The sequence below is a fragment of the Oryctolagus cuniculus genome, chromosome 6, assembly GCF_964237555.1.
Source record: "Oryctolagus cuniculus chromosome 6, mOryCun1.1, whole genome shotgun sequence".
In the NCBI taxonomy this organism is placed as follows: domain Eukaryota; kingdom Metazoa; phylum Chordata; class Mammalia; order Lagomorpha; family Leporidae; genus Oryctolagus; species Oryctolagus cuniculus.
Genome location: NC_091437.1, coordinates 162,282,331 through 162,310,084, shown reverse-complemented (window position 1 = coordinate 162,310,084; position 27,754 = coordinate 162,282,331). Strand labels below are relative to the sequence as shown.

Genomic DNA, 27,754 nt, shown 5'->3' with positions numbered 1-27,754 from the left:
AAGTGACCATCTTGCTTTTTGATACATATTATTTATAAATGCTGTAACATGGGGCCAGAGCTGTGACGCAGTGGGTTAATGCCCTGGTCTGAAGCGCCCGGCATCGCATATGGGCACAGGTTCGAGCCCCGGCTGCTCCACTTCCAATCCAGCTCTCTGCTGTGGCCTGGGAAAGCAGTAGAAGATGGCCCAAGGCCTTGGCCCCTACACCTGTGTGGGAGACCTGGAAGAAGCTACTGGCTTCGGATGGGCACAGCTCCGGCCGTTGAGGCCAACTAAGGAGTGAACCATTGGATGGTAGATCTCTCTGCCTCTCCTCTCTCTGTGTAACTCTGACTTTCAAATAAATAAATAAATAAATCTTTTTAAAAAAATATGAATGCTGTAACTTGTTTAAATGTGGGTTTTCATATTAAAATTGTGCTTCTTTTTCATATGTAATGAATTTACCTTGAATTTTTAGCTCTTGGGATTATGAACATATGTATGCTTGAAATCCATCCCTGAGAAATGATACTGCATTGTGATAAGATTAAGTAAATTAGTGGGAAAAGGCTTACCTGAGCTTTGCATTACAAATGGGAATAACCGCTGTAGTTTGTTGAGTTAGCCATTCCAGAGCTATCACACAAGTGAAATTTTCTGAATTTCTGTTTGAGAGTAACTTTCCAAAATAATTAACTTGCCTGTGTGGTACTGTATGGCTTTCAGTGTAATGAAAAGAAAAAAAAGTAAGAACAGTATTTGTGCAATGAAAATCAAAAGTTCTTAAACTTGAGATCCAGCCTGTGTTGAATGCAATTTGTCATGCATGGAGAAATAACAAAAGAAAATAATATTAAATTCATCTTAGTATAAGGTTTTTGCTGCTATTTGTTTTAATTTTAAAAGTAAATTAAATAAATTCACTTATTCTAGGTTTTGAGGAATAAACATACCATGGTACCATTCAGAAATAGTGATTTTTTTCCAAAATAACTCATAAGATTGCATTAACACTATTGTCTCATGTAATAGGTATTATGTTGTAGCCAGGCAACTTAACTTATACAATGGTTTCTTTTTAAAGATTCTGTTTATTTATTTGAGAGGTTGAGTCACATACAGAGAGAAGGAGAGATAGAGAGAAAGGTCTTCCATCCACTCCCTAAATGGGTGCAACAGCCAGAGCTGGTCCTATCCAAAGCAAGAACCAGGAGATTCTTCCAAGTCACCTATGCTGGGGACCAAGAACTTGGGCCATCTTCTACTGCTTTCCCAAGCCTTAGCAGAGAGTTGGATTGGAAGAGGAACTGAATCAGTGCCCATAGGGGATGCCAGCACTGAAGGCAGAGGCTTAGCCTACTACACCACAATGCCATCCCTATATCTTAATATCTAAATTTATAAGTAATAGTAATAATATTTTCAACTGTCAATATTTCATGTTTTCTGAATAAATTTTCTTTAAAATAATTGTTAGGAAAAGAGGTGCAGAAAGAGAAGAGGCAGAATGCGAATCTACAGCCAGGCCAAATTTATCCATAGAAAATAAACTCACAGAATTGGGTGGTGAACTGCTGACACGCACATTGATGAAACATGTGGCAGGAGGCCCTGACCCCAGGGGCAGGCCTTTTTATATCTTAGGATGGCCAGCAATGGGGTTGGGATGGGGGCAACAAGTGAGGTGAATTCCTTGGAACTGGTCTTTCAGGTGGCCACGTGGAGGGCCTCAGAACCTGGGGAAGAATGTGCGTGTGGAGTGTAAAGGCCATAGAGTGTGAGACCCAATTGGGATTCAAGGGCAAGGGATGAATTCCATTGTTTGTCTCTCTGTTGGGCAATGAGCAAGAGTGACTCAGGCTTATATTTTTGTTCCATCAATATTAATACAAAGCATTCCAATAAATGGGTTAGCAATGATGAGGCATTCAACTCTTTCAACCAGTATCCTAGAAACACACACCAGAAGTCAAAAACCATTTTTCCTTGAAGTGACCCTAACTAGCCTGACAAAGTTTTAAGCATGGGAATTTTCTAGCCCTTGCCCACATTACTACAATTTCTAAATTCCCTTTAGCACTGGACGTTTAGCTCAACTAGCATCTTGGGGCTATTTAAATTCTTGAGGTTTCAGTATTGTATGCCTAGGGAACACAAGGTCCCATTGTCTTTCTCAGCAAGGGGCATCTCCTCCTTCCTCAGTCCCAGAAATTGTAGTCAGTCCAGATGACTGTATTCCTCCTTGATTTTGGTTTCTACTCCATTTTTCCAGGGGAATAGAAAGTTGGTACCATATTACAAATTCATTGCTTCAAACATGAATTTTCTCTTTTTTAGAATTCAAAAACGTCTCATATCTACAGGGTACCAAACTCCTAATAACATATTTTATCCCTGGTGGACCATGATCTACACTGAATTCTATCTACTATGGAAACACAGTTGTAAATCTATATCTGAGTATCAATTGTTTTCAGTCCATTTTGCCCAAACCAGTGTTTCTGTTTAAAATGGGATGTGATTATCCTACCCTTCCATACTAAATACTTCCATTACAGGCATCTGTGTTTGAAGAGTTCAGCACTTGAACAGTGAATTTCTCATAGATTTCACCACTATCAAGATCAGGATCTCCTGTACACATCTTAAGGCAGCTCTGAATGTGCTGTATATTAGAAACCGCATATTAATAAACCTTGGCCTTAGAAAAGCTTTGAAGAATAAAAGCGATTTCACTTCAGATATCCCACTGAGAGAGTCATACAAAATCAGATCAGGGATTTCTCACACAGATGCCATTAATTCCTTTCATTTTTCCATTTCCTTTACATTTCCAACTTTTATCCTGGATCACTGACTTACTCCATTGCGTCCAGCAGATCCCGCCTTGTGTGAAAACAGAGGGGAAAAGATACAGCAAAATGCTCCCATCTGGGCTGTGTAAATATTGCTTTCTCTGGGTGAGACCAGAGAGCCCTCTCTTCTTGCTAGCCTCATGCAGGGATGCTTCTCTCCAATGGTCATAAACAAAACACTAGCAGATGTGAGGAACAAGTGAATATCAAGGAGACAGTTGTCATGGCAACCATCACCATGGAAAGTCCTCTAAACACTCACCCCTACACAGGCAGCCACTCAGAAATTCAGAGTAGTCAGCTCTCGGGAATACGGAAAAAAGAGCCAAAAGAACTTTAGCATAGTGAGCAGAAATGGGCTCAAAGTTGAAAAATCTGAATTCTTGTCACAAGTTTCACTTCTCTGTCCATGCCCCAGGCTTTCTCAAGGCAGAGTTGTGAAGGAAAATATTTCCTGTGGCTTTCTTTTGCCTGCAAGATAAAGACTGTAGTCTTTTGTCTGGTATTTGGGGGTCTTGCAGCCCTATTTTTTGGATCAGTTGTCAATTGTCTTGATGCTGTAACTGTTCAGGCGGGAATAGTATATAGCTCCCTCTGTCTTAGGTATAATACGAACTTCTAAAGATGCCTATTCACATTGCATTGGCAGTGTCTGTTTCTCGAAAACAGGTTCTTCTCAAATTCTCCTCTGTATGCCATATACATATGCACATACGTATATATGAATATATATTTGTTCATTGCATCATATAACCTGCATATATATGAATATACGTTTGCCTATTCATCATCATAAAGCAATTTAAATTTCATTTTCACTTAATCAAGCTCTATCTACCTTTAATTAAGGACTCAGTTAAGATATTTCAGATAACCAATAAGTCCATTCCAGAAAAACATTCATTATACTTTTTTTATAATTTCCCAAATTATAATAATCATAATGCAAATGAACAGTGTCAGAGTAAAGTGAAGAAATGAAATAATCAGTCTTTCTGTTCTGGGCAAAAACCAAGCTATTCCTCAAGGTTCTGTTAGTGGGAACCTTTTCCTAGAATCTCCTTTTGCTCCTAACATTGTGATCCCTCTTGAACAGCTGTAGCATCTCTTATGATTGCCTGGCATATTTGTCCCACTTTAGCTCGCCCTGTGTACTCATTTCCCAATGTCCTCCATCACTTTAATTGTTATTTTCTGGAATCCCCTTCATTACACCACCTTTTCCCGTAATCTTAGAATGGTGACACCACAAAGACATTACCTGTTGCATAAATGAATCTGCATGTTTGAATGAGTGTACAAATGTAATTATCAATCGAATTAAATGGATGTCACAAATATGGAAGAACCTAAGCAATATTTTATCCAAACTTCAAATAAAAAAGTGAGATTGTGCAATCATCATTAACATATGATTTCAGGTACTATTTTATTATTGCACATCATCAAGCTTTGTTTAAACTTCTTCCAGAGACTTAGTTGTGTACTAAATTGTGTTTGTGTCTTTGCAGATCATTCAGGTACACGGTTTTCAATCTATGATAGTCAAAATTAATGATAGCTACTGTATGTATCTCCCCAAAAGGGAAAATCCATAAAACATCATTATAATGTCACAGGAGCTATTTGTAAATGCAGTTTGATTGGCACATAGTAGCTTCAGAACATTGGATTTGAACACATAGAATGCATGAATATAAATTCGATTTTTAAATTAGTAAAATATTGAAAGGAACTATCCTACCACATAACTATGACTGTGAAAATGAATAAAGTTCAAAAGGGAAAATGCTTCAGTACTTAATGGCACAGTCAGGATAGTTAGTTTATTTCTTAATCCCAGGACTATTGTTCTCTCATATAATCCATGCACGGACTTGCAACTTGATTTTGAGTCACCTATATAATTTCCTCAACATCTACATTTTCCATCAATGGTATTTTCAGTTTGAATATTAGAAGAAAGATCACAGAATACTCTTCTTGTCATCTCCAGATTGTTTTAGGTCAATTTTCTAGTAATTTACACAAAGCTATGGACTTTTTAATACTTGACTGAGCTTTGGCAGAAACTTGTAAATGGCAAGTTTAATATTATTTTTAAAATGTTGTAATTCCTAAGATGATGTAGATATTTAATTACTTCATATTAAAAATATGGAGGTAAGAGTTAAAGCAGTGATATCCACTTACTTTTAAATACATTTCTAAAAACCATGGGCCTCTGCCACTGTAAAGGCTGTTACCTGTAACTAGTGTGTCCTAAATACAGCAACTTTTAGTGTCTAATTTCATATTAATCAAAGAAATCTTGACAATATTTCTACAATAGCAATAGCATAAATTTTTCATCTGACATTAAAAGAACATTATTGATGTAGAGCAAATTAATAAGGAGAATGAGATACTTTTATTTAAGTAGTTCAGAAGTACCATTACATTAATCATCTAAATATAATTAGTTATATAATAGGATCTGAACTGTAGAATGTAGTAAGATTCAAAAACACAAGTCAGAAAATATTCATGGAAAGTTTTGGTTACTATAATTTTGAGTTGTTTTTATGTTCAATTGTAGAAACCAAGAAAGCTCAAGAGAGTAGATGCCTGAGTCTACTTAGAGTGCTGCAATACAATATCACACACAGGGTGACTGAAACAAGAAAAATTTATATTCTCACAACTCTACCATTCTGGAGCCTGGAAAGTCTTACACTAAGGTTAGGGTTGGTTTCTGGTAAAAGCTCTCTTTCTGGCTTATAAATGGCTACCTTCTCCCTATGTCTTAATGTTGTCTTTCCTCTTTGTGTGTATGAAGAGAGTAAGAGTGAGAGCAAGAGAAGAGAGAGACAGAGCAACAAAGAGAAAGGCCGACAGAGCACTACTTAGCTCTCTGGTGTCTCTTTATTGGGACACTAATCTTAACAGACTGGGGTATTCCACTTTCCTGCGGCCTCTTAATACTTATTCCTTTCTTAAAGTCCTCTTCTCCAAATATAGTCACACTATGGGTTATAACTTCATAACTTCATTACATCAATTTTGAGAAAACACAAACATTCAGTCCATTACAGTAAGGAATATTATAATGTGGATATATTCAATAAGTAATATAGCCCATGCACTGATCTAGCTATTAACAATTAAACACAGAGTGCTAATGGATTTCTTTGGTAAGATCAAACTGTATAAATTAGGAGATTTGGTGGTAAGTACTGGATACAAATTTACCGACATGACAGTTAGCACATATATACATTTGTGTGCATGTGGTCTGTTCATCAATGATTCCTGAGAAACAATAGTCTGGAGTAATGACGTTGGGAAAAAAAAATAAAATTTTCAAAGCAGGGAACTGATTACAGGAACTACAATGATCCAATATTCTCATGAATTATAGCAGGGATGAGTAAACTCCAGTTCTATTTCTATTTATAATTCATATTCCCTGTGTTGGAATAAACAGGATTACACATCCTCCTCTCTGTATAAATTGTCATTCATCCCAAGACCACCAGTAAGTGAACAGCAGACATGCACAACTAACTCCTATAGTGAAACTTCCTTCCCAGAAGTTTGGGTATCCTTTCTCCAATTTGTTTTTCAGAAGGGAGCATTGAGGTGGTGTTGGAAGTTGAATGAGAAACTCATACAGCCAAGCGGTCAAGTTCAAGCACACTTCTTCTGGGAACAATAGAATAGGAGATCTGGCTTCTTTGCCCTTCTGATCTTCCTTATGTGTCAAACAACTCAGTTCTTTACCCTACAAGAGGAAGTTGAATTTGAATATGTTCCTAAAATAATCAATAATGTTCCTTCCCTTTAGTGGATCAGTTACATTTTATTCTTTAGAAAACCACTACAGGGGCCCCACAGCGGGTTGACACTCTGACCTGAAGAGCCAGCATCCCATATGGGCACTGGTTCGAGACCAGGCTGCTCCACTTCCTAACCAGCTCTCTGCGTGGCCTGGGAAAGCAGTAGAAGATGGCCAAGTCCTTGGACCCCTACACCCACGCGGGATACCCAGAAGAAGCTCCTGGCTCTTGGCTTCGTATTGGCACAGCTCTGGCCGTTGCGGCCAATTTGGGAATGAACCATCAGATGGAAGGCCTCCCCCCTCTCTATGTAACTCTGACTTTCAAATAAATAAATAAATCTTTAAAAAAAAGAAAACAACACAACTACAAATACATCATAAAACATTTTAAATCTACAGCAAACACCAAATGGATCATTCAAAATCTCAATGCTGTTACATATTCCAGCTTTTTCCCTCCATTAATCTGTTTGCTACATGATTGCAGTTATAGTATAAAATCTGGTCTCCTCTTACTAACCTTAATGGAGTTGTTTAAACAAACATAGGCTTTGCTTTGCTTTGTAGTTTCCTGTACTTAGAAGGTTACACAATGTCCTTCCGCCTCAGTGACTCGCTTGTGGTGCTAATGGCGGTGGTTTTTGTGGAGGTGGTAGTGGTGGTGTGCTTGTTTCCCACTTGTGGATAGAAATCTGGACCAAGTGACTGAATGCAGTTTGTTTCATTCTGAGAGTTATAACTGATGATTGCTTATCTTGCTTCTTACTTTTGTTATGAAGTAAATCACAGTAGCATTTGAAGTAAACTCCACATATTTGGGAGTATTAGTTAAAAGAAAAACCTACCTTCATTTTGATCAATAGTAGATGAAAAGCTCGGGAAGAGGAATGGTGTGAAAGGAGTGAAAGAGGTGAGAAAGCAGATGCAGTCACCTGGGCCCACAATTCAGCAGTGCGATGTCACACAGAGGTGGCAAATCAACTCACTAAACTAACAGTTGTCTGATCGGCAACTTTGTCAAATGACAAAGTATTTCAGTGTTAAATATCTATAAAGTCCATGATAATTTTTATGGAAATAATCATTTTAGCTACATTTGATAGGCTTCATTTGGGTAAAGTTCACTGATAGGTATTAAGCTTATATTCCCATCAGAAATTTAAGCATGGATTTATATCATGAAACCTAAAATTATAAGTAAGTTTCTATGTTTATTATTTTTAGAAAATATTCAATATTTCAAAAGGACATTTAATCAGTAAACAAAATATCAGGCTCAGAACATGAACATCTAACTGAAGTACTTTCACCACAAATATAATATATGGAATGAAATCCAAAACTATATGGAAAAGTTAATAATTGAGTTATGAACAACTAAGAAGTCAGGATTAGCTTGATGTAGAATTGAGTTTGAGTCATTGGTGAATCAACAGTAAAATCACTTAAACTTTAGCTATATTTAAAGGTGACATTTAATAATTTTAGAGTATTTGCAGAAGCTGAGACAATCCTATCACCATAGAAAATTTGAAATACAAAACCCTCAAAGGTAAGCTGAAAATTTTAAGTTAAAATGACCTTTAAGAAATTGATGAAATACGCATTTCTTAAATGAAGAATACAAATGGCCAACAGGCAAATGAAAAAAAATGCTCAACCTCACTAAGCATTAAGGATATATAAGTCAGAAACATGATGAGACACCTCACTTCAGTTCAATCAACTATCATCAAAAAACAAAAGGAAGTAAGAGTAGCCAGCATGTGGAGAAAAGGGTACACTTGCACACTGTCAATGGAATGTACATTAGTGCAGCCATTATGAACAATGATATGATGCTCCTCCACAAATTAAAAATAGAATAACTGCATTATCCAAGAATCCTACTACTAGGTATAGATTCAAAGGAAATGAACTCAGTATGTAAGGAAATATCTGCAGCCCATGTTTATTGCAGAACTTTTCATAATAATCACAAAATAGAATCAACTCAACTGTATATAAACTGACAAATATGTAAATAAAATGTATTGTTATATAAGATGGAATGCAATCTAGCTATGAAAAATAATGAAATTATTTTATTTGTCACAACATGTTGGAATTGGAGGATATTATGTTAAGTGAAAGACATGTACAACATGACCTCCCTAATATGTAGAATCTGAAAGTGTTGGTCTTATAGTTGAGAGTAGAATAATAGTTACAGATACCGGGGAGTCAGGAGCAGAAAGAAATGCACAATGGTTGATGAGAGGATGCTAAAGTATAGCTGGAGAGGGAATATATCAGCTGATTTTCAGTAGACAATGATAAAGTATGACATATTTCAACTTGAACTCAAGAGAATGCTGGAATACAAGGTCAAGAATGATTTGTTGAACTAAAGTAAAACCAGTGTGTATCAGGGAATGAGAGATGGAAAAGAGAAATAAAAGGAATTTTCCAAGTAAAAGAGCACCAACCATTTAAAACACCCATAAGAGTCATTCAAATTATTCTGCCATCTTCTGTATCTTCCTCAAGTTTGTTGTACGTAGTACTTATTGCATCTTTCCTTCTGTGTTCAATGGTAGTAAACGTATAGCTCAAAGCAAAAGCAGAACCCTGTGAGTTACTTTGAGAATAAACGATTTCATGTGCCTGACAACCCCAGAGACCAAGAAAATCATCTTCAAGTTAGTAGATGTAAACAAAAGCTTCACGGGACTAACTAATTGGTTCAAGCATAACTTAACTGTGATCCACCAATGAGTGAATGGGCAGATTAATGCTTGTCTTCTGATGATGAGTATAACAGAGACAGCTGCCTATATTCATCCTGTTTTAAAGCCAGATTTGGGACCGAAGAAGTCCCAAAGGGCAGGAAAGGAATAGCAAAGAAGGATAAATCCATGGAGTCTGAGATGGGGAAGAAAGAAGGTCATTGAAAACAATCTAGATTATAAAATGAGCTCCAAGTGAACCCCAGAGTACTGCCAATGGAACTTTGAGAAATGGAGAATTGAATTCCTCAGGAATCAGATGAGACCACAGATAAAAATATCCTTTGAACCAGGGAACTCTGGAAAATTGATACTTGATTTTGAAAGTAAAGCAATTCTTTACTTGATTCAAAAGCATCTTCAGAGGGCAAGAGAAGTTTAATGTGTGTACAGTGTGTTTGAAGACTTTTCTCAGGACCAAGAAGCCCCCCGTGGGTACTGTAAACTGGTTTATTATCCATTATCTGTAACACAAAGATAATGAAAGTGGTACAATTGTCTGTTCTGAAAGCCCACAGGAATACCAGGACTTGACAGCCATGATATATCTCGGTTAGTTTTTCCTGTGTAAAGCCATCACAAATCACAGATCAGGCAGCATGTTGGTTAAAGAGGCTACACATTGCGATGATGGAGTCACACATTTATCTTCATTGAAATACACAGACTGTTCTATGGTTGATAACATAAACCTCACTCTATACAAAATCCTTTCCCCTAATAACTTCTCTTAACACTGTGATTAAAATTGCCTTTGTTTTTTAGTAATAAAATGATCCACCTTTCTTAAGTAGTCACTGACATTTTCAAACTGATGTGTAAAACGAAAATCTGGAAAATGATAGAATTTAATGAAATGAAGGATCCAAAATTGTCTAAGGGAAAAGGAGATTAATGTTTAAGTCATGTATTATAATAAGTACGGAAGAGTATGAAAAATTCAATTCCACTTAAAATTCACCTTTGTGTTTCTGATGCTTCATTTAAATGAGACATCTGTTCCTCAAAGACCAATTGTACATGCTTGGATAATCAGATTGAGATAGGAAGAGAGGAGGGAAGAAAGAGAGGAAAAGGAAATGGAGGAAGTGGGGAGGGAGAATAGAAAATGAAGGGGGAAGAGAAACAAAGTGGAGCCCCCCAATAGTCACCATGTGTTTACTACCTACCAAGGTCTGCTGTAGTGGATGTCTTATACTCTCTCCAATTTTGCCCAGAATTCCACCCTGCTAGGAAAGGGATTTTTCTCTGTGATCTCAACATTACATTCCAAAAAGCTCTTCTTTTAAAGGAACAGAAAAAGGATTTCTCATAAGTAAATAAGTGGAAGAATCATCCAATTTCTGCACATGTGAAATGCTGGTCCAGCTTGCATGCATGTGAGGAACACTTCCTGCCTCCCAGGCCCCTCCTCGTTGTTCCTGTCTTGTCATTCTCTAACCTGCCCAGCACAAGAAAGGGATCAGAATGGACTGAGTGACTGATGTTAACGTGAATCGCATCTTGAGATGAACCTTCATGCTACATGCTTGACATACAGGCAGGACCTTCTCCCATCCTGATGCCCTCAAGTGGACATTGTCACTTCCATTCCCTTGGGTGAAGATGTTCTTGCCCTTCAGAGATTGAAATGAGAGATGAGTTCTCTTTTCTCCTGCCAATCTTTCTTCATTTGTATTTCTGCCCCTCTTTATCACTTCCATATTAGCTCAGCGATGAAGGTCTTCATCTCTCCCAAGACTGGGCCTCCCATGGGGGCTATGCCAACCTCTTCTCTTATAATTTAAATTTCTCTCCCTTAAAATAACACACAAATAAAAATTTCTGATTTCTCCTTCAACTTCTTTCTTTTTTTCAAGATTTTTATTTACTAATTTGAAAGTCGGAGTTACAGAAAAGGAGAGGCAGAGGCAGAGACAGAGAAAGTCCTTTATCCACTGCTACACTCTCCAAATGGCTGCAATGGTCACAGCCAGGACCTTCGTCTAGGTCTCTCACTTGGGAGCAGAGGCCCAAGAACTTGGCCATCTTCTGAGGCTTTCCCAGGTGCATTAGCAGGGAATCGACTCAGAAGTGGAGCATCTGGAACTCAAACCAGCACCCACATGTGATGCTGGTGCTGCAAGAGGTAGCTTTACCTAACCTGCCACAGCACCACTCCCTCAGCTTTGTTCTTGATACATTAATTGTTTCTTTTTAAATTTATTTATTTTTAACTTTATTTAGTAAATATAAACTTCCAAAGCATGGCTTATGGATTACAATGTTTTTCCCCTCCATAATTTCCCTCCCACCCGCAACCCTCCCATCCCCGCTCCCTCTCCCATTCCATTCACATCAAGATTCATTTTCAATCATCTTTATGTACAGAAGATCAAGCTAGTATATATTAAGTAAAGATTTCAACAGGCTGCACCCACACAGAAACACAAAGTGTAAAATACTGTTTCAGTACTAGTTATAGCATTACTTCACATTGAACAACACACTAAGGACAGAGATCCTACATGAGGAGTAAGTGCACAGTGACTCCTGTTGTTGACTTAACAAATTGACACTCTTGTTTATGGTGACAGCAATCTCCCTAGGCTCTTGTCATGAATTGCCAAGGCTATGGAAGCCTTTTGAGTTCGCCGACTTCGATATTATTTAGACAGGGTCATAGTCAAAGTGGAAGTTCTCTCCTCCCTTCAGAAAAAGGTACCTCCTTCTTTGAAGACCTGTTCTTTCCACTGGGATCTCACTCACAGAGATCTTTCATTTAGGTCTTTTTTTTTTTTTTCCCTTTTTTCCAGAGCTTCTTTGCTTTTCATGCCTAAAATACTCTCATGAGCTCTTTAGCCAGATCTGAATGCCATAAGGGCTGATAATGAGGCCACAGTGCTGTTTAGGACATCTGCCATTCCATGAGTCTGCTGTGTATCCCGTTTCCCATGTTGGATCGTTCTCTCCCTTTTTAATTCTATCAGTTAGTATTAGCAGACACTAGTCTTGTTTATGTGATCCCTTTGACTCTTAGACCTATCAGTATGATCAATTGTGAACTGAAATTGATCATTTATTTGAAAGCAGAGTTACAGAGAGGCAGAGGCAGAGAGAGTAAGAGAGAGAGAGAGAGAGGTTTTCCATCTGCTGGTTTACTCCCCAATGCCGCAATGACTGAAGCTGAGCCTATCCAAAGCCAGGAGCCAGGAGACTTCTCCAAGTCTCCCATGTGGATGCAGGGGCCCAAGGACTTGGGCCATCTTCCACTGCTTTCTCAGGCCATAGCAGAGAGCTGGATTGGAAGTGGAGCAGCCGGGACTCGAACTGGCGCCCATATGGGATGCCAGCATTGCAGGCAGCAGCTTTATTAGCTATGCTATAATAGCACCTCCCAATGTTTTTTGTAAATTCATTTTTTCACTCTCTAAAATGTTAGTGTGTGCTCCAATTATTTTAGCTCCTTCTCTAGATATTAGTTTTCTTTTCCATGTATTCTCACCACAAACTTTAGATACTGTTGATTTGGGGGATTTTCTTTATGATCTTTTTTCAAAGTTTTATTTAAGTAACATAAGTTTTATATACAGATTTCAGAACATAGTGATACTTCCCCCCTGCCCTCCCTCCCACCCAAACTCCAAGCCTTCTTCCTCTTTCCTATCACATTCCCACTCTAAATTTTTAGGAAGATCTATTTTCAGTTTACTTGATGATGGTATAGTTAACCCTACATTAAGTAAAAAAGTTCAACAAATAATACAAAGAAAAAGAAACCATTGATCCCCAACAGAAGAGACAAGGGCAATAAACATTTGTCGAATTTCAAAATGTCCATTTCACTCTTAAACATTACATTTTAGGTACTCTATTAGTTATCTCAGATCAGGGAAAACATTCGAATCTGTCTTTTGAGGACTGGTTTATTTCACTAAGTATAATGGTTTGCATTTGCTTCCATCTGGTTGTAAAAGACAAGATTTCATTTTTTTTACAGCTAAGAGATATTCTAAAGTGTGTGTGTGTGTGTGTGTGTGTATCTCCCCATTTCTTTATCTAGTCAACAGTTGATGAACATCTGGGTTGATTCCATATCTTGTCTATTGTGAATTGCGTTGCAATGAACATGGGGGTATAGATAACTCCTTTATATGCTGATTTCTTGTGGTTTGGGTAATTTCCCTGGAGTGGAATGGCTGGATCATATGGTAGGTTTATATTCAGGTTTCTGAGGTATCTCCATACTGTCCTCCACAGTGGCCGTACCAGTTTACATTCCAACCAACAGTGGATTAGGGTAGCTTTTTCCCCACATCCTTACCAGCATCTGTTGTTTGTTGATTTCCTTATGAGAGCCATTCTAACTGGAGTGAGGTGAAACCTCACTGTGGTTTTGATTTGTGTTTCCCTGATGGCTAGTGAGCCTCAGCACTTGTTAACTATTTATGGGCCATTTGAAGTCTCTTGAAAAAGGCCTTTGTCCATTTTTTAACTGGATTGTTTGTTTTGTTGTTGTTGAATTCCTTGAGCTCTTTATAGATTCTGGATGTTAACCCTTTATCAGTTGCATAGTATGCAAATATTTTCTCTCATTCTGTCAGTCCTCCCTTCACTTTGATGACTGTTTCTTTTGTAGTGTAGAAACTTCTCAGATTGATGTAATTCCATTTGTCAATTTTGGCTTTGATTGCCTGTGAAAAACTGTTTGTCTATGCCAATGTCTTGCCGAGTTTCTCCAATATCCTTTATTTATTTATTTATTTATTTGACAGGCAGAGTGGACAGTGAGAGAGAGAGAGACAGAGAGAAAGGACTTCCTTTGCCGTTGGTTCACCCTCCAATGGCCGCTGTGGCCAGCGCACTGCGCCGGCACACCACGCTGATCCAATGGCAGGAGCCAGGTACTTATCCTGGTCTCCCATGGGGTGCAGGGCCCAAGCACTTGGGCCATCCTCCACTGCACTCCCTGGCCACAGCAGAGAGCTGGCCTGGAAGGGGGGCAACCGGGACAGAATCCGGCACCCTGACCGGAACTAGAACCCAGTGTGCTGGCACCACAAGGCGGAGGATTAGCCTAGTGAGCCGCGGCGCCGGCCCTACAATATTCTTTAGAAATTTTATAATATCTGGTTGTAGATTAAGGTCTTTGATCCATTTTGGGTGGATTTTTGTGTAAGATCTAAGGTATGGGTCTAGTTTTCCCAGACTACTTGTTGAAGAGACTGTGCTTGCTCCATGGATTAATTTTAGTTCCTTTGTCAAAGTTGGGTATAAATGCATGGCTTGAGTTTTGGAGTTTTTGTTCTGTTCCATTGGTCGACATCTGTTTTTGTGTAAGTAGCAGGCTGTTTTGATTATAACTGCTCTGAAGTATGTCTTGAAATCAGGTATTGTGATGCCTCTGGCTTTGTTTTTGTTGTGCTCATGTTGTCTTAGCTTCACCAAAAGAGCAAATTATCAAGTCCTGATTCAATATCACTTTTTCTGACTTGCTGAGACTTGATTCATCATTCTACCTACCTTCCATTTTCTGATAGAGCATTTCTATAGTTAGTAGAGCACTTATCCAACTATGTTACAGTTAAATTTTCTCATTTCTTAATATCCTTGATGCCAACATCCTGTATTATATATAACACTTGTTGTTTGTTTCTGTTTGTGTATTCTTTAACTGAATACCCAACATATGTTGGTTTTATGACTCTCAGAATAAAATACTTTGAGAAATTTCCAAAGTTCCAGGACTTAAAACCTGGTTTAGTGATGCATGTATTAAAATTGATATAAATGAAAATAGATTATTATTATAAATGTATGTGTGACCAGTGGAATTCATTTGTGTGATATTTATAGTATTTTGAACTTATCAACATTAAAAATTTAATTTGCAATTTTGAGTACCAGTGAGGATATTTTTTGGAATTATCAGTCTCCTCTGTGTCACATTGTAATCTCAATAATTTATAAGGGAATTTCAGAAGGATGTCTAAATGCAGTTTGTTTGTGTCAAAAATTAAGTATCATATGCATTCCTGAAACAAATGATAAAGTACAAAAAATACCATTGTGGCAGTAGCAGTAGTACTAATACTAAATAATTTTACAACAATATTTCTTTGTTTCATGCATTAAATTTATTAATTTACTTAATATTTGAAATAACACTGAAGAGAGTATTTATATGTTAATAAAACTGTTTGAAAGATAGAAATTTGTTTTTTGCTCAAAATGCCTAGACCAGCATAGTTAATATATCACAATTTACACATTCTCACATAGCTAATGTATCATTCAAGTCATTAACTATTAGTGTGTAATTGCCACTGCATAATTTAGAGAATTAAAATTAGATGCAGTTATTATTTGCTTTGCAGGTGGGAATTTTTGCTGATATGAACAAAGTTCAGGTTATCTCGGCTTAATCTCAGATTCAGATTCTGTTCATGATTTTGTTGCTGCTGCTTATAGGGGGCCACCCAGATCTCCTCTTTCTGTCTTTGCTGTTCTCCTCGCCCAGGCTACTTCCCTTACTAGCTCACCAATGTTCACAACCAATAACACAGAAGCAAGAGCAAGTGCATCTGATTGGACAAGACAGCAAGTGAGTGTGCACATCAACGGTCCAGTTTCTGCTTATTTCATTTTTTTTTTTTTTGACAGGCAGATTTAGACAGTGAGAGAGAGAGACAGAGAGAAAGGTCTTCCTTCCGTTGGTTCACTCCCCAAATGGCTGCTACAGCCGCTGCACTGCGCCGATCCGCAGCCAGAAGCCAGGCGCTTCCTCCTGGTTTCCAATGCAGGTGCATGGCCCAAGCACTTGGGCCAGCCTCCACTGCCTTCCCAGGACACAGCAGAGAGCTGGACTGGAAGAGGAGCAACCAGGACAGAACTGGCGCCCCGACCAGGACTAGAACCCGGAGTACCAGCACCACAGGCAGAGGATTAGCCTAGTGAGCCGCGGCACCAGCCACTTATTTCGTATTTACTCACATCAGAATGCCCAAAATAAGTCTCATGGACAAGGCGAGTCAAGACAGGAGGAAATACAGTTAAATGACAAATAGCATGCATTGTGGAGGACATTAATTACAGAAGCCTACTATTACACAAATGTACTCTAACCCATTTATTCACATTCCTCCATCAAGCAAAATGTATTCTCCTTTCCCAAGAGTTGAGTCTCAGGCTTTGGTTTTCTCATATATAAAAATGTTACCAAAATGACCTCCACAATTTGTTGTGAGGTTTAAATTAAATAATGATGATTCAAGAGGTTTAACACTTTAATATATATTTTATTTCAAAATTCTATCCCAGAGTCTCGAGGTTTCTTCAGTCATTGACATTTAGGTAAGCAATTTCCATGTGCAAGCATAATTATCCTCCAGTCATTTTGACCCACATTTATTTCATAAGATACCTCCACTCTTTCTCAAAGTTTCCCTTTGTTTCTCAAAAGGTTGTCTCTGTTCATCCTGCCCAAGGCTCAAAATCTTTTCTGACTTAGCCCTCTAAAAATTGCAGCAACCATTACCATTTTTAATTAAAAATGTTGTAATGTTTATTTAGTCATTTTCATTTATTTGAAAGAACAACACACACATACACACACAGAGAGAGAGAGAGAGAGAGGAGAGAGAGTTATTTTCTCTCTGCTGCTTTACTCCCCATAAGTCTGCAATAGGCAAGAGGAAGATAAGTCAGACCAAACCCAGGATTCCAGAGCTCCATCCAGACCTCCCACCTGGGTAGCCTGGACTCAGGTACTTGGGCCATCAACTATTGCCCTCCCAGACACAACAGCAGGAAGCAGGGTGAGTAGCAGAGGTGGCACTCAGTCCCATACAATCTGATGTGGGAATAGCTTAAGTCCCTGGTGTCATTTCGCAAACCAATCCCTGCATCCATTGTCATATTTTATGAGACTCCAGAGATTTCAGGCTCAGCTCTTCTTAAACTTTGCAATATCTACATACTCCATCACTCTCTTTCCCAACCAGATTTCAAACTTCCCTATAGCAGACATTTATTTTCTTTCTTGAGGGTAACCAAGTTGTGAAATGATGGGACTTGGCAAGATTTCATTATGGAATTATGTTATTTTTAGCCACTGTTGTATTCAGTTTTACACTGGAGCCTCCACCCTGTTCCCTTCCACTGCAGGTTGTCCTTCCTTTTTTTTTTCTCATTTTCTTCCACTGGTTCCATTTGGCCAAGTATGAGGTCAACAAGGGAATGCATTATTCTCTGAAAGTGGCTGTCTTGAATTGACCCTATGTGGGGAGGGGGCGGGGGATGACCTTAAAAACAAGTGGAGAAAGCCATCAATCCCAGCCTCTGCAAAGAACTGCCTTGTGCCCACAGAAGTTTTGAGGACAGAGTTACAGAAAGGGAGTGACAGAGAGAGAGGTCTTCCTTCGGCTGGTTCACTCCCCAAATGGCCACAATGGTTGGAGCTGAGCAGATCTGATGCCAGGAGCCAGGAGCCACGAGCTTCTTCTATGTCTCCCATGTGGATGTGGGAGCCCAAGAACTTGGGCCATCTTCTTCTGCTTCCCCAGGCCATAGCAGGGGGCTAGATCAGAAGTGGAGCACCTGGGATTGGAACTGGTGCCCATACAGAATACCACTATCACAGGTGGAGGTGCCACATTTCCAACCTCTCAAGAATTTTTTCTTGAGGCAAAGTCAAGGACCTGGTGCCAGGTAGCACACACTCGCATCAACAAAACAGTTTATAAAGTGAAAATGAGGGAGCTGTTTAAACTTTACCATAATCATGTTCTATAATAGGGGTTTCCAGGTAGCAGGGGATTGGTTACAAGTGATTATCTTATACCATTGTTTAGAAAGCAGCATAGGTTCTTTTGTGATTATTAGAGGCATTTACAAGAAATGGCCAAATTAAGTTTCTCTAAAGTTCAGATTCACTAGTTTCACTCATGTTACCTCTGGTTTTGTTTGCTCAGGGAATTCTCATCCCTTTTCTCCATTGACCTGTCCGAAGGACATTGTCTGAAATAACTTTGCCTTATGTCTAGCGCAGCTTTCATTTAAGGTAAGATCTTAAATGAGTTATGATTATGCATCATCTTTTCTCCTTTCTCCCAAATATAATAAAAAATATATTTTTCTCAATAACGTGTAATGCCACATGTTTCTTTTAATGTCTATATATCTGCAACACGCAATTCATCATAAGTTTCTAATTAACATCTAATTTGGATGAACTTCCTTTTCTTTCCTTTGGGCTTTTATAATGAGACAATAAGTTACATTTGCAAAGGGCCTGTATTAGCAATGCTTGTTTGCTTGTAACATCTTAGGGGTAGTTATCCTATAATTGTCTCTTTAAAATTATTACTGTATTTGTTAGATATTGGTTACTGCTCAGCTACTCTCCAAATGTGTCGGTTTCACCAAAGAAAGCAAATTCATCTTGAATTATTTATGAAATTTCCCCATGGAGATTTTATGGATGTTTTGGGGAGATAAAAGGAAAGAAAGTTAAGATTTATAGAAGCTATTAAAATTAATAAGCCAAACATCCTAGAGTTATCAATATTTGAGGGATTAAAGGTTAGGGTTCTAGCCACCGCTCTATACCTGTTAACCCTAAATCACTGAGTGACCCGTCATTAATTTTTTTATGTTTTAAAAGGAAAGATAGAAACCATGCAGCCTGATGTGAAGATCAGCCGAGACACCAACACCAACAAAACTTGGTTACTAATAAAGAGCGATGCACATAAGTGATCAAACTTTGATTGAGGTCTCTTGGATCTCAAGCTGCAGCTTCTTTAATTGTATGATATTCAGCTTCTAAATTCTCTAAATTCAACTTATTTTATTTTTGATCCCGGTAAAGTGGATCTTATAGCTCATATTTTGAAAGGGGAGTCCTATATGAAGGATCTCTGTGAGACCCCAGGGAAAGAAGGGGCCATCAAAGAAGGATGTACTTTTCTCTGAAGGGAAGAAAGAACTTCCACTTTGCTTATGGCCTTGTCTAAATATTGACAGTCTGTGGACTCAAAAGGATTCCATAGCTTTGGTAGCTCATGTCAAGTGCCTCGGGTAATCACTGACGTCATAAATAAGAGTGTTAATTGTTAAATTAACAACAGAACTCACTGTGCATTTACTCCCCAAGTAGGATCTCTGTCCTTAATGTGTTGTACTATGAGAATTAACTGCAAAACTTGTTCTCAAACAGTAATTTATACTTTCTGTGTGTGTGTGTGCATGCGTGCACAAATTGTTGGAATCTTTGCTTAATATAGAGTTGGTCTTCTTTATATAAAGTTAATTAAAAATGAATCTTTATGAAGAATGGGGTGGGAGAGGGAGTAGGAAGTGGGACTGGAGTGGGGACAGGGGACAGGTATGGGTGATATCAGAATTGGCCCCCTAAAATATGATATCAGAATATGGCTCCCTTAAAGTTTCCCGCAAGTCCCATCTGGGGTGCCATATGAAATCAGAATGTGGGGTACCATATGATATCACTGTGTGCTTATTAATAAATTTCCAATATTAAAAAGCCTGTGTGAGTTCTTGACTAATATTTGGAGAAGAATTCTGAATACTGGCAGTGTGGTACATTTTATGCTTTTATTAGTGATTCAGTGCGAATGATGCATAGGAGAGTGAGGGCCCTATCTATAGGAGAGAGATAAATCTGGGTTCATACTGAGTACCAGGAACCAGCTACGTGGAGGAACATCTAGGCAAGGAAGCAGGGTGGGTAGCCTGAAGCACATGCACCCTGGAGGCTCAGGAATGCAGCCAGCCCCGGACTGACAAAAAGCCAAGGAAAGGAAGAAACAGGCGCACAGTGTCCCAGGCTTTTAATCCACTTCCAAAGAGGCGTGGTTAATTAACCTGATTGGTCAGTGGGTACACAGGTATGTATGGCCAGGTAGAGGTATGAGGTAACACAGGGGCGTGGTGAAGGTGTGGTCTTTCAGCTCACAAACTTAATCAGTTTTATTCTGTATGCATGCCTACAACATGGGTGGAAGAACCACTATATTCCTAAAGTGGTTCCTTTGACATTTGCATTCATTAAAGAAAAGCTTTCCTAGAATAAAAAGAGATAATTAAATAAAATGATATCACAAAAAAAAATAAATTGTATTAGGTAGGCAGACCTCACAATAAATAATAACTCACCTAAATGTAAATTTCAGACTTTTTTCTTTTAACTAAAAAATCAAATTTATTTGAGAGTCAGAATAAGAGAGAGAAACAGGGAGAGAAGAGGGGAAAGAAAGAGACAAGTGCCTATGCACAGTTTCACTTCCCAGAAGCCTGCAATGGCCAGAGTTTGCATTGGCTAAGGTGCTGGCCATTGGAGAGCCTAGAATGCAATCCAGGTCTCCCATGTGAGTAGCAGGACTCAATTCCTTGAGGCTTCAGTTTTACTGCCTCCTCATTTTTAAATGTAAATTAAATATACTGGACATACTATTCTAAACACAAACTAATAAATTGAAATTCAACTTACTATACCTTAAAGCAAACCCAGAAAATTGCACATAAGATGTTATTCCTCATTTAGCATTGTGTGACCTGTATTGAAAAATAGCTGTAGAAATATCATGTAAATGACATTTATTGTCCCATGTTGAATATAATATGAATATCAATTATTGCATTAATCTTTCATATCTTCTGTATTTTGTATGCTCTGGCACCTGGGAGCTGGCTGACTGGGGAGACACTGCTCATCCCATGGAAACTAATTCTCTGAGAGAGCAAACAAGTGGTGTGAAAACTTCATCATTCATATGCAAATCTATCAATCTGGAGGCCACTGAGCTCTCACCCCACCCCCAGCTCCAATCCCCCAGGAGCCAGGTCCTAGACACCAGCCAGCCCTAAACCTGGTACCTGCCCCACCTGTTTTTTCCCAAAGAAACAACAACAATGGTTTGCTCTGCTTTCCCCTCATTCCCTCTGCAATCTGAATGACTGAGGGCTTTACTTTACTGCCACCTGTTACTAATAGCAGTGATATCAGAGACGACCCCCTAAAATATATACGAAAATGTGGCCCTGTAAGGCTCCTCAGAAGAGCCATCTGGGGTGTCACATACGCTACCGGTATTTAGGGTGCCTTATGATATCACCATATGCTTATTAATAAATCTCCAATATTAATAAGTCTGAGAGGATTCTTGCCTAATATTTAGAGAAGAATTCTACATACTGGCACAGATAAACGAGGCAGCATGGTACATTTTAAGCTTTTATTTGGTGAGAAAGATGCATAGGAGAGTGAGAGCTTTATTAAGAGAGAGAGAGGGGTAAATCTGGGATCATATCAAGAGCCAGAAAACAGCCACGTGGAGGAGCATCTAGGCCAGGAAGCCTAGGGCGGGTGGCCCGAAGGCCATGTGCCCTGGAGGCGCAGGGCTACAGCAAGCCCCTTCCTGGCAAGAGGCCAGAGAAGAAGAGAAACCAGGGACACACCATGTCCCAGGCTTTTAGCACACTTCCAAAGTGGAGTGGTTAATAACCTGATTGGCTGTTGGGCACCCAGGTGCTGCCAGGTAGGGGCATGAGGTCACACATGGGCGTGGTGAAGGTATCAAGTAGGGTGTGAGGTCACACAGGAGCGTGGTGAGGGCATGGTCTTCCAGCGCACAAACCTAATGGATTTTAACATGTATGCCTGCCTACTTCAGTAGGACTGAGCAAGAGCCAGCCACATGAGCATGGGCCAAGAACCTGAAATAGTTAACTCCTTGAGCTAGTTTTCCAGAGGATAGTCTGAGGAAGTTTATCTGTTGCATTTATAGCACATCATCTGTAGCTGGGAGTAGGGAGAGCAGACAACCACAAACAAAGAGAACTGCAGGAATCTGTAAGACGTTTGAACATAAAGTATATGGAGGAAAATCTTGGTTGACCAGGTGGTTGGAAGACCTCTTCTACTCTCCATTTTATATATCTTGGACACTCCTCTAACTCATGCAGTAAAAGGCCTGACAAGTTACTACTAAGAGCTATGATTTCTTTGAGGAATCATACCTTCTTGATGTCTCCTTTTCTTGTCACCAGTAAATAAAACTTCCCTCTGAACAGTATCTTCTTGAGCCTGATTATTGGTGACTCCTTATGTCAACTAACAACTGCATCATCTGCTGCATCTTCTGTGTCTAGGAATCTGGGTTGGAACCATGTCTTCCTTTATGATAGCCATTAACCGGTCTGGACGCCTTACAATATCCAGGGAAAACCAACCCTGGACACATTTTGAATCATTTATACTTGCAGGGGGAAACTAAATCCCTTCAAAATATATTAAAATGTTAATTTAGAACATGTCTTATGATTCTCTCAAAAAAAATGATTCCAGAGGCAGCAGTTTGCCAAAGTAATTAAACATCACGTAGGATGAATATATCCCACATTGGAATGCCTGGGTTCATGTCCTGGCTCCAGTTTTGATTCTAGCTTCCTGCCATTGCACACCCTGAAAGAGAAAAGGTGATGGCTCAAGTATTTGGGCCTCCACCACCCATGTTGAAGACTCAGACTGAGTTCCAGGCTCCTGACTTTGTGCTAATCCACCCTTGGCTTTTGCAGACATTTGGAGAGTAAGCCAGCAGATTGAAAATATTCTTCCTTCCTTCCTTCCTTCATTCCTTCCTTCCTTCCTTCCTTCCTTCATTATTTCCATCTCTCTTTCTACACCCCTTGCTTTTCGGTCTTTTTCCTCTTCCTTTTAAATAAATAAAAATTTTAAAAATAAAATTATTTCATGTACCTAATGATAATGTGTTGAAGAAAAATGTAGGAAATATAACATTTAGCCCTGGTCCTGTTAGCTGTGGAGTTTAGCAAGCTCCAAACAGCTCTCTCTGATATTTCTCTTTTATTTAAATAAAACACAACACAAGCAAATATAAAACACCATTAAACAGAGTACACTACTCATATAAAAACATGTAGCAAACACCTTCTTACTTAAGTCAACTTCAAGTTCACTTGCAGGAGTCATTTTGTATTATTCTATGGCTACCCCTACTAGGAATCCATCATGGTTAAGTGTTTCTTAGTTCCTCATGTTCATATTAGATGCCTTTGCAATGTGTTATCTGAGTTCATGAGTTGTCCCTATCATTGCCTTAACCATAGTTGTTATAACTTTATGCATGAGCAATATGTCTTTCAGGTATTATTGCAGTGAAATTGAAAGCACTTTATTTTCCTTCCTCTGTCTTCTAAAAATCCATGCAGAAAGGAAAGCTTTTTTCTTGGCTTAATTAAAAAAATAAATGGGCAGACTTTATGACTTTTCTCCTCACTTTTAGTTAATTTGTTACCTTAAATCCCATTTATGTCATAAAACATTCCTATTCTAATAACTAGAATGTCTAATAGTTTATAAGAAGCAAAATATCTAAATTAGTTTTAAGCAGCAGTATCCTCCCCACTCCCAGCACCAACTCTCTTGCCTTGTATGCTGGATGGGAAGTGGAGCATGTCTTTCTTCTGAATTCCTTTCTCATCCCTCTCCCTGGCTGTGCTAATCCATCTCGTGTGTTGTAGAGAACAAGCAAGTTTTACTGGATTATGTTATACTTTCTGAGTAGATATTGAAAACTCTTTTCCTGATGGCCATGGATGGAAACTGTTGTCTCTGACATAGTCTTTTATACATACATCAGTAATCCAAAAGGTCTTGTGCACATCTTCCCAGAGCGTCAAAGAATTGGCATTAACCTATAGTTCTACACACCAGTTCTGTAGCACAGGATATAATCGACCTGGATGGCTCTATAACGTACAGGGCTCTTCCAAACAACATAAGAAATATGCTCTGGGGATATGCCCAAGACAGATGGAGCTCTACTGACTCCCATCAGGCAGTTAGGACTTCTCCTGCCCTGAAGATTTCATTAGCCATGGTTTCATCATCGCATGGTATGCCTTCCAAACTTCAAGACTCACTTATTTCTGCCTCTACCAAATCTGACTGATGGCTCTTCTCCCTTCATCACTAGCTTAAAGTGAGAGGCCAGGCCTACTTTAAAAGGGGAAATCAGAGATCTTCAATAGCTCTGTGCAACCCACCTCCCAAATGGGTATTACCCTGTGAAGGCATCATTCATATCCCATACCTACTATGTTTTAGAAGATTGTTGTATATTATGTATTGCCACGCACATTGCAACTATCTATTACATATTTCTGAATTAATTAAACAGTGTTGGGGACAGAGCCCTGGTGTGGTAGTAAAGCAATGCTGGCATTGGACTTGGACTCTGGTTTAAGTAACAGCTGCTTCACGTCCAAACCAGCTCCCTACTAATGTACCTGGGAAAGCAATGGAAAATGACCCAAGTATTTGATTTGGGCCCTGCACTAACATGGGAAACCCAGATAAAGCTCCTAGCTCTTGGCTTTGGCCTGGCCCAACCCTAGCTATTGTGGCCATTTAGGGAGTGAGCCAGCAGATGGAAGATCTCTCTCTCTCTCTCTCTCTCTCTGTGCCTCTCCCTATCTCTAAATCTGCCTTTCAAGTAACCAAATATTTTAAAAAGTATTTAAACACTGTTTACAATAATTCATTAAAACATGGTAAATATCCAAATTTAAATAAACAAGTACAGAAATGGTTTGCCTGTGAGATATCAGAGTCAAGGGGCCGGCGCTGTGGCATAGAGGGTAAAACTGCCACCTGCAGTGCCAGCATCCCACACGGGCCCTGGATCAAGTCCTGGCTGCTCCACTTCCTATTCAGCTCTCTGCTGTGGCCTGTGAGAACAGTAGAAGATGGCCTAAGCCCTTGGGCCCCTGCACCTGCATGGGAGACCAGGAAGAAACTCCTGGCTCCTGGCTTTAGATCAGCACAGCTGCGGCCATTGCGGCAAGTTGGGGAGTGAACCAGCGGGTGGTTCTCTCTCTCTCTCTCTCTCTCTCTCTCTCTCTTTCTAACTCTCTGTGCCTCTTCCGCCTCTGCCTCTCTCTAACTCTGCCTTTCGAGTAAATAAATAAATCTTAAAAAAAAACTATCATAGTAAAATATTTAAAGTTTTGTCAATTTGAAAGCCTGAAGTATTTCTAAGGATAAATAATGGATAAAAGATAGTTTTATATAGTTTAGTTGTCTAAGTATCAAAATAGATCAGTAAAATTATATTAAAAACATGAAAAAATAAATTTAATATAATATGCGAATTACTGACCTATTCTGAAAAATTTAACCTTGGTAGTGATAACAATAAGTATTTCATTAAAGGTAATTCTCAATTTTTAGAACAATATCTTGTTTCATCATTGGTATTCAACTTTAGTGAAAGAGTGGATTACTACAAAAGTACTGGAAACCAAATTTACCCAATAGATAAGTTTCTATATTTAATTGTATAATTCCATTTTTCAGAATTTGACTTGAAGAACTCAGTAAAAATTATTTTTAACTATTGATTGATATATAGCAATCCTTATTGCAGTGATGAGTAGAAGATAAAATTGTAAACAAGGAAACATTTAAACACATTATTTTGAAATCAAGCAAAGAGATATCATATAATTTTAAAAAGTATTTTCCCTACCGTATACCAATCTTTATATCATGATTTTTAATTTATATTTTGTTCTAGTGTGTGTGTCCCTGCAGGCACATGGGATTTGGAAAGTGTTGATATTGTAGGAAGAATGCAAAATGTAGCCTATCATACTATGTACTGATGTTTTCTTCTTATTTTATTCTACCTTTTTCTATTCTTTTTAGTAATCCCATTAGTTTCAGATCAGCTGTATAGATTAAAGAATTACCCAACAATTTAGAGCTAAAAATTATCCTGCAACTTACAACTCAATCTCTATATAAATTTATACATTATTCTGTGTGCTTTGGCTTTAAATAAGTACTTGCTCCTTACCCCTGTTAAGATGTACAATGTAATACTTTATCCATTTTAGTATTTTTTTTTGTTCTAGTACCATTGGTTGAACTCGGTAATTAACACACAATTATTCTTAGGTGTTTAAATTTTAACTGAAAAGTGATCCCTGTTAGGAATTTGGAAAACATTATGCTGAGTGAAATAAGCCAATCCCAAAGGGACAAATACCACTTGTTCTCCTTGATAGGTGACAACTAACTGAGCACCAAAAAGGAAACCTGTTAAAGTGAAATGAACACTATGAGAAATGGTGACTTGATCAGCCCTCACCCTGACTGTTGATGAGCAGCTTGATATATTATCCCTCTTAGTATTTTTGTTTGTTTGTTCTACTTAATACTTTTGGTTGAATACTGTAATCAATACACGATTCTTCTTAAGTGCTGAAACTTAACTGATAAGTGATCACTGTTATATATAAGAGTGGGAATAAGAGAGGGAAGAGATGTGCAATTCGGGACATGCTCAAGCTGACTTACCTCAAACGGTAGAGGTATAAACATACCAGGGGATTCCAATTCATTCCCATCAAGGTGGCATGTACCAATGCCATCTCACTAGTCCCAGTGATCAATTTCTGTTCACAATTGATCATAATGAAAGGACTAAGAACCAAAGGGATCACATAAACAAAAATAGTGTCTGCAAATACTAGCTGATAGAATAAAAAAGGGAGAGAATGATCCAACATGGGAAGTGAGATACACAGCAGACCCATAGAATGGCAGATGTCCTAAATAGCACTCTGGCCTTATAATCAGCCCTTAAGGCATGCGGATCCGGCTGAAAAGCCCATAAGAGTATTTCAGGCATGGAAAGCCAAGACACTCTAGGGGAAAAAAAAAAAAAAAAAAAAAAAACCTAAATGAAAGATCTCTGCGAGTGAGATCCCAGTGGAAAGAACGGGTCATCAAAGAAGGAGGGACCTTTCTCTGAAGGGAGGAGAGAACTTCCACTTTGACCATGGCCTTTTCTAAATATGATCAGAGCCAGTGAACTCAGGGGACTTCCATAGCCTTGGCAGCTCATGATAAGAGCCTAGGGTGATTACTGATGCCATAAACAAGAGTGTCAATTTGTTAAGTCAACAACAGGAGTCACTGTGCACTTACTCCTCATGCAGGATCTTTGTCCTTAGTGTGCTGTACATTGAGATTTATTGCTATAACTAGTACTCAAACAGTATTTTTCACTTTATGTTTCTGTGTGGGTGCAAACTGTTGAAATCTTTACTTAATGTATGCTAAACTGATCTTCTGTATATAAAGAGAAATGAAAATGAATCTTGATATGAATGGAAGGAGAGAGGGAGTGGAAATGGGGAGGGTTGCCGGGGGGGACATTATGGGGGAGAAGCCATTGTAATCCATAAGCTGTACTTTGGAAATTTATATTCATTAAATAAAAGTTTAAAAAAAT

At 38.6% G+C, this 27,754-nt stretch overlaps 1 long non-coding RNA gene across 1 annotated transcript in view; it reads right to left on the bottom strand.

Moving 5' to 3' along the window:
- Positions 1 to 3,036, bottom strand: part of LOC127490629 (uncharacterized) — a 16,435-nt gene extending 13,399 nt beyond the window's left edge. Inside the window, exon 1 of the long non-coding RNA XR_007918875.2 lies at positions 2,848 to 3,036. This is a non-coding gene — a long non-coding RNA (uncharacterized lncRNA). The remainder of the gene's footprint in view (positions 1 to 2,847) is intronic.
- Positions 3,037 to 27,754: the final 24,718 nt, after the last annotated feature.